Consider the following 7,588-nt stretch of genomic DNA (forward strand, 5'->3'; position numbering starts at 1 on the left):
TACCTACGTGCTCTAACTTCTCAACAAGAGTGGGTATGGAAACCGTATCAAAGGCCTTTGCTAAGTCAAGGAAAACTCAGAATGTATATCTATATTGTGTAATTGTATGTTGTTTAAGATTGACTAAAACTATTATAAAAGTAAATGACCTGTTACAATTAAAATAATACATTCAGAAATTAAAGACTTTTAAACGGATTTTAAACGCGATTTATTCATTGTATTATAAACCCGACGTTTCGAACACTTTACAGCGAGCGTGATCACGGGGAGACTAATCTTAGTTTAAAATCCGAAGTCTTTAATTTCTAAATGTATAATCATCGTCATCATCATCATCAGCCCATACATGTTCCCAATGCTGGAACATAGGCCTCCTATGAGGGTTCAGGCCATAAACCACCACGCTGACCAAGTACGGGTTGGCAGATATCACATGCTTTCGAACTTTTTGATTCTTGGACATGCCGGTTTCGTCACGATGTTTTCCTTCACAGTTTTTAGCAGTGGTGATGTTGTCATCAAGCGCATATAAATTGAAAAATCAATTTATTTCCTGCACGCTCGGTCGGCACGGTCTCGAACCCCAACTTATTGATTTTGAAGTCCGTGGTTCTCGCAACTGAGCTACCACTGCTTTTGATGTAAAATGAAATGTATAATGCTCGCGTAAAATCGAACACAAAAAAACAGTACACATTATTTGAGTGTAAATTGATTATTTGAATAAAATAGTCTTTAATAATCTACCTTATCTTGATCCATATCTCATGAAAATACAAAATTGTTGTTTTTAAAAAACATTTTTCCCTTTTTTCTCAAAATATATAGGAAATATTCCGCCTTATTGTAAATCAACGTATTCATTCTTATAATTTACGAGCTGTTTCTAACCCTTTGTTGGAAGGTAATGGATGCGTCAGCAGATATCAGGCTACCGTCTTTAAATTACTCACCGTTCAGGAAACGTAACCTCACTTACCTGCAAATCCACTTAGCTGTAATTTACACACTATTAAGATAAGGGATAACCTAATAAAAATCATATAAATCACTGTATTGTTCGTATATTTTAAGTGATAACGATTTCAGCTTTGTTTAGACTTTAGGTTGTGTTTAGGTTACTTGGTACGCGAATTTATTGCGTAAAAGGTCAATAAATCTCCTACCTACTTTGAGTTTTTTTTTTCTCTTATGCACCGGCGTCATTTTGGGAAAATAAACAATATACGAACATTATAATATTTGATTTGAACGAAAATACAAGCGTTCGTTTGTGTTATATAGGTACAAACTTGTTCACACAGATTTCATCTATGCCCGAGGAGTCCAAAAGCCACTACTCCCTATTAATATTTTCCTGTCTCGCAGGCCTATTCGTTATGTTAGGTTAGGTTATTAATCCATGTCCAAACCCTAGCCGAATAGAAAAAAACTGTGCTGGTTTTTTACATGGAATTCTAATAATAGTTTGATAAAAGGAACGATTTTGCAACAAAAAAACACTGAATGACGTACCATGGACACTTGCTGGATTTGCTTTCCGGTCTGTTTTCGTGTTCTACTAATGTCAATAGTGTTAGTAGTGGTCAAAATTTGTTTGACGCGACTTACGTATAGATTGATCTCTAATGCATCCGGATATCTCGAGTTACACAAAATCACACACCACTTTACCTAACTAATTCTATTTATACTAGGCTATTCCTGGTACTTATTGCGTATTCACACGAGGTAGATATCCAAATACCCTCAAGCACTACAAATGTGAACAAGTAAGTTTCAAATCATTAATTGTCATAGTCATAGATTGTTGTTGCATAATATTAAGTAAATCTATTTCTAGGCAAATTGTGTTTGGCTAAAAATAACGATACCACATATAAATATCGTTGATCTAAAGAGATTTTAAAATAATTCCATCCATCAAACATTTCATTACACCAAAAATATGACATAATTTTAATTAACCTATTTATAAAAAGTTGAAAGGGAATTTAAATGAAGGAATGCGTAATAACCTCGAAGGGCGGTATTTTTCTACCAAAAGCTTAAAAATTTCCGTATACACGGACACTCATACAGAAAATGAATGGAATATTGAATTATGTTGGTCCTCATTTTTTATAAAACTGACGAAGCTTCTTGTTAGGCTCTCAAGAAGCTTTTAACTTAATGAACAACTTAGAAAATGTATTGACTCTTTTGCAGCGCACTTTTATATTATGACACTCAGTTTATTGTACGTTCATAAGATATATTTCTTTAATTTCTAAAAGATGTATTTCTGTTAAGATTATTTTAGCATGGTATAATTTAAAATAAAATGAAAGTTACAGAAAGTCCTCATCTTCGTATTAATTTATTTTAAATCACTTTTAACTGACAATTGCTACTTTAATTACAAATAAAGTACCAATTAATTATAAATAAGTACTCCTTTTTAGAAAACTGGCGTTAAGTGCTGTAACACTGTATTTGTGTATCTTTGTTTACTATAAAATAAATAAAAAATATCCATTTTCCACAACGGTTTTTTGTACTTCAGACCTTATGACCAATAAATATGATTATTCAGTAAAATAATATTTTCAAAATATCATCGCAAATATGAACCCTTTTATTTAAGTTTTTACTCCATCTAATAAGATAGAAAGATATATTTGTTTACTGATCATGTATGGTATGTTTTTTAATAAATTCATCTACTTAAATACATAATAAATATTACACAGAATTTAAAGGAAATTTTTATAAGTATGTACATGGTATGCATACACACAATTATACAAATATTATGTATTGTTATGAATAATTGCGAGTTGTAACGGTTTAATGCTATAAAATATTTTATTATTTATCTTATTCCAGTTGTCCAGCTATTAATGTACCAAATTTCATTGCAATCGGTTCAGTAGTTTTTGCGTGAAAGAGCAACAAACACACACACACACACACACACACATCCTTACAAACTTTCGCATTTATAATATTAGTAGGATAGGATTAGTAGGATGATAGAATCACAGTTAAATGAGTTTATTAGAAGAAATGTTTCATATTTCAAGATAAAACAAAATATAATTTGGTGCCAACCCATATATCGTTCGAATGTTTATTCGTACTTCTGCTCGTTTATTTTACGTTTGTACGTGCTTTCCGCAAATTAAATATAGTTTTAATATACAACTGAATTGCATTTTTACCTCAAAATGTGGTATGTTTTGATGTCCCACTGACCAATGAATAATAATCCATTTTTAACAGACAATCAATGGTTCACTTGTACCTAATTAAGTGCTTTTTAAAATGAGCTGTTTATTCGCATATTCCAAATGTAATTTTTCATGGTACAATAATTCTGTAAATAAGACTGTTTAATCCCTGAATAACACAACACAACAAAAACATAATAAAGCAATTTCGCGCAAAAGAGCTATAGTTCAGATACAAATTAAAATCTCATTTACTATGTAAATAGATCTCGCGATTATATTAAATGGAATCGTCGAGTGAATCTCCGAGTAATCTCTTCGTGTATCGGTAAACTTTACATTGATAATAATAATTAAGCTGCTTATAAAAGTGCATCCGTTTTTAAAAACTATATATAAAGATGAAAAATGGCTGATTAGTTTTATAAGTGTAACTGACCTGAAATACTGCATTAGATTTTAAGTGGAAACACACGTGCGTTCTAAGACTTCAGAAACTATGATTTAAATATACAATCCACAATCCTTCATATACATACTTAGCCAACTTATATTAGACGATAAGTAAAGAATCTGTGCCCAAGAAAGTGAGTATAATTTGTTCCTTTTAAAAGATATAAAATATCGTATATTTAACGTAACATCTTCTTTCATTAAAATAACAAAAAATTCAATGAGAATCCCAGAGCTAAAATCCATAATTTGCATTTTGTATAGCAATAAAACTTTATAAAAGCAACGAATTAGTTAAAGAAATATTATTGGACTGAGGGAAAATAAATATCACAATATCAGTTATATTTTTAAGTTATAAAGATCATGTGACCCGTGCCTCTACTTCACGTCACTGTTTCTGAAAGAGGCCTCTCTAAAAATACAGGCTCGTCAACACTGGGTTAAAATGTAACAGAGCGAACTCGAAACATTGTTTGTATGTTCATTGAAAACTTAATTTAATTGTATTCGTATTAGTAATTGATAATTTTATAGATTATACAACATAGAGTTTGCAATAATGCTACAGAACCATTCGCCTGCGAGTCTGACTCGCACTTTACCGGTTTTTTTTTTTAACTTATAATACATAGAAGTTATACCATTTAGTTTATACGTTTTTGTTTTTGTTGGTAGGAAGTAATATTTTATTTTTATTTATATAATCGGATTTTATACGTGATTTTTTCATAATATTATTTAACTTGACGTTACAAACTACTTAAAAGCTAGCGTGGTCGCGGAGAGACTGAAAAAGGTTAAATAGATTTAAATATTATACTCGCGGTAAACCAAACACGGGGAATTAATCTTTAAGCAGATATAAATATTAAAAAAATTGTTGGAATTACATTTTTTTTTAATTTTAATTATATATTTGAGTAAGTTTCACAAAATATTATATGAAATTGCAAACTATCTCGATTACAATCCTTTTTTTTTGGTAGAAAAATTTAAATAAAATGATATTATTTAGAGCTTATTTTGCGAGGACGTTCCACTCCATTTTAATCTATTTGTATACTTTCTATTCTTGTGAATTTTATCCAGAACATTCACATATGTATCGTCAATTAACATTGTTCCGCTGGCAGCATTGTTCTGCTAAAATGCCTAATTGATAGTGTATTAAAGTATATTATATATATTTTGTAAGATATGCTATTCTGACGTCAATCTCTGGCTTTCAAACTGTTAACATTTTCTCATTAACTATAGACTATTGATTCAATTTCCTTTAAACTACATTAATATGCTCCCATTTCCATTCCATATGGTAAGTCTATTCATCGTCTATGTTAATAAACTGGTAATATACTTATAATTATTGGTAGGTTGTCATCATTTTTATTAGGATATAAAAAACATTAAAACAATAATTTTATGATCCTACTATCCTACTTCCTATCCTACTTAATATTATAAATGCGAAAGTTTGTAAGGATGTGTGTGTGTTTGTTACTCTTTCACACAAAAACTACTGAACCGATTGCAATGAAATTTATGGTACGTAGACATCTGGACAACTGGAATACAATATAGTCAACTTTTTATCCCGATATTCACATTCACATGGATATACTTCACATTAATCTATTCATAACTACCTACTACTTAATAATTATTTTAATAATCTTTATAATGAAGGAGAATGAAAAAATATTTTTTATTAATTTTATGAACTAACTATTAATTATACGTAGGTCCATATATATTTGACTAGTATTTTGTCAATTTGTTTGATAAGGTTTTATTACAAAGAAGCTTGATTTACATTGTAAGATGTAAATTGACTGATTTTGTTGTGGATTGTGGACATAATATTAAATAAACACTTAATAATTACTAATTTTTCCGGATCAGTATCGTTTTCACAGTTCAGGAGTCACAAAATAGGCAATGAAAATAAAAATACTTAAAAACTTTATATTATATTATTTCTTAGTACCCTCAATTATTTTTCATTTGAGGAACAAAATTTAAAACAAAAGAAAAATAAATTCATTTATTCTATTTCTATTTCTATTCACAAAAGGTGTTGCAGTAACTTATAAACAAATAATATAAACAGGAAAGACAGAAGATTCTTATTATGTCTAATTTAAAAGTATTCTCACAATATGAGATTAATAGTTAATACTGCCATTGACCCCTATTTGACTTCATTCGCGTGGATTGAGGATAACGATGGATTAAGATAATGGTTTTCCAGAGAAATAAACCTCATATGGATTGTTTGTTTGTGTGCAACTCATTCATATACCTTCTCCATACATATACATTATACACACTGAAATAAATATTTTCATTAATAATATCAAAACGTACGACTATAATTCAATTTGAAGGATTGTTTTTGGATTTAAACTATGTTATAAATATAGTACGTAGCGACATCTATTGTCGGTGTTATTTTAATTTATAATTTATTTCCAATATTTAAATGGTTTTTATTTCGTGGATAACCTAAAATAGTAATTACATCGATGATTATTTGTAACTGTTTTCTCATAAACTGATTTCTAAGCGAGGAAAAATTTTAATAATCGTAATTTTACATATTCTACGAAAACTTTTGGTATGTCATAACATAATATCGGTACTATATATTTATAGTAAGTAGTATGAAAATCCCATAAACGTGACATCAAGTATTTGCCGTCAATAGCTGCGTTACAAAAGCTACTTTACAGGTTTAATTATGAGCATCTTAAGTCAAACAAGCGAAACTTTTAAGTTACAAATGCTAGACTCATTGCTAGACTAAAAATTCATTCAATGTAAGGACTCAGTTAAATAGATTTGTATCTTTATGAATTTATTTTATTCATGACCTTTCATAAAATCTTATTGAAACTCTTTTTGCCTACTAAGGTACAATACCATATCTGTATGCTAAATATTTAATTAATTTTTGCTTAGGTTTATTGAAAAAACAATTATTAAATTAAAAGTTCATATGCTTTCCTATTGTTTAAATGAACGATTTTTATTTATAAATTCCTTGAATCAAATTATAAAGAAGACTTTCGAATGACGCGCTCCGAGTCACTAGCTACGAGCTACGAGTTCGTAGAAATATATTAAGATGTAATCACCATTTAATTAACTGTATGATATCATTAAATAATGCTACTATGACCTCACCTTTTCAAAAATCATCTGACTGTTCATGTAACGTAAAATTTACAGCCACGTTACGTCCTTTTCACCGAACACATAACGAGTTTTTCACATAAAACCATACAGAATTAGTATTAACCGTAGCCGATTCCACAAATAGAACCGAGGTAAAGTTTTAATAAACTTTGTCCAAGTAAAACACTGGAAATTAATCTGTAGCTCGTTTCACAAAACAAACGAAAAGTGTACGTTGAGAAGTTGCGAAGTTGCTTGCGGTAGCAACACAGGTCCGATGCGCGTTCTGTTTCGCACTGGGTTTGTTTGCCGCGAGCGCGTCTGAGTGACGTTCGAGCGAAGCGATGTGGACGCGATCCATGCGCGAAACACTTTGTAGGAGGAGTCGCGGACTAAACCACGCCTACCAAGGAGCTACATATTTCTTTTTCAATATGTGTAATTCAATTTCGCTTATGTCTTCGCTGGGAAAGTTGATGCCCCGTTGTCGTTCAACACAATGTTTTTTATGTAAAGTGTAATGTAGTTCGTGAAGCGAGTCGACCCGCGAAACTACACCGTGTGATTTTCCTGTTCCCCTTTTAGCAATTTCACGTGCTGTTGCTCTTATCTTGTTCTATGGTTAAATTAAATTGTACATTTGGAACTTTATATTACAATTCATTTGGACAACTTTTTGACAACTGATTGACTTAACAACACTGATTAATTTAAACATTTCATGTTATGTTGGAAACTAA

The 7,588-nt window shown here is 30.3% G+C and overlaps 1 protein-coding gene across 2 annotated transcripts in view; it reads right to left on the minus strand.

Annotated features, from left to right (window-relative positions):
* LOC119829510 (lachesin-like) overlaps nt 1-7,147 on the minus strand; it is a 53,319-nt gene extending 46,172 nt beyond the window's left edge. For both annotated transcript variants that reach the window (XM_038352053.1, XM_038352052.1), the window contains exon 1: nt 6,858-7,147. The gene's annotated coding sequence lies outside the window, so the exon portion shown is untranslated. The remainder of the gene's footprint in view (nt 1-6,857) is intronic.
* Between the last annotated feature and the right edge of the window lie 441 nt (nt 7,148-7,588).

This window comes from Zerene cesonia, chromosome 10, assembly GCF_012273895.1.
Source record: "Zerene cesonia ecotype Mississippi chromosome 10, Zerene_cesonia_1.1, whole genome shotgun sequence".
Taxonomy (NCBI): Eukaryota; Metazoa; Arthropoda; class Insecta; order Lepidoptera; family Pieridae; genus Zerene; species Zerene cesonia.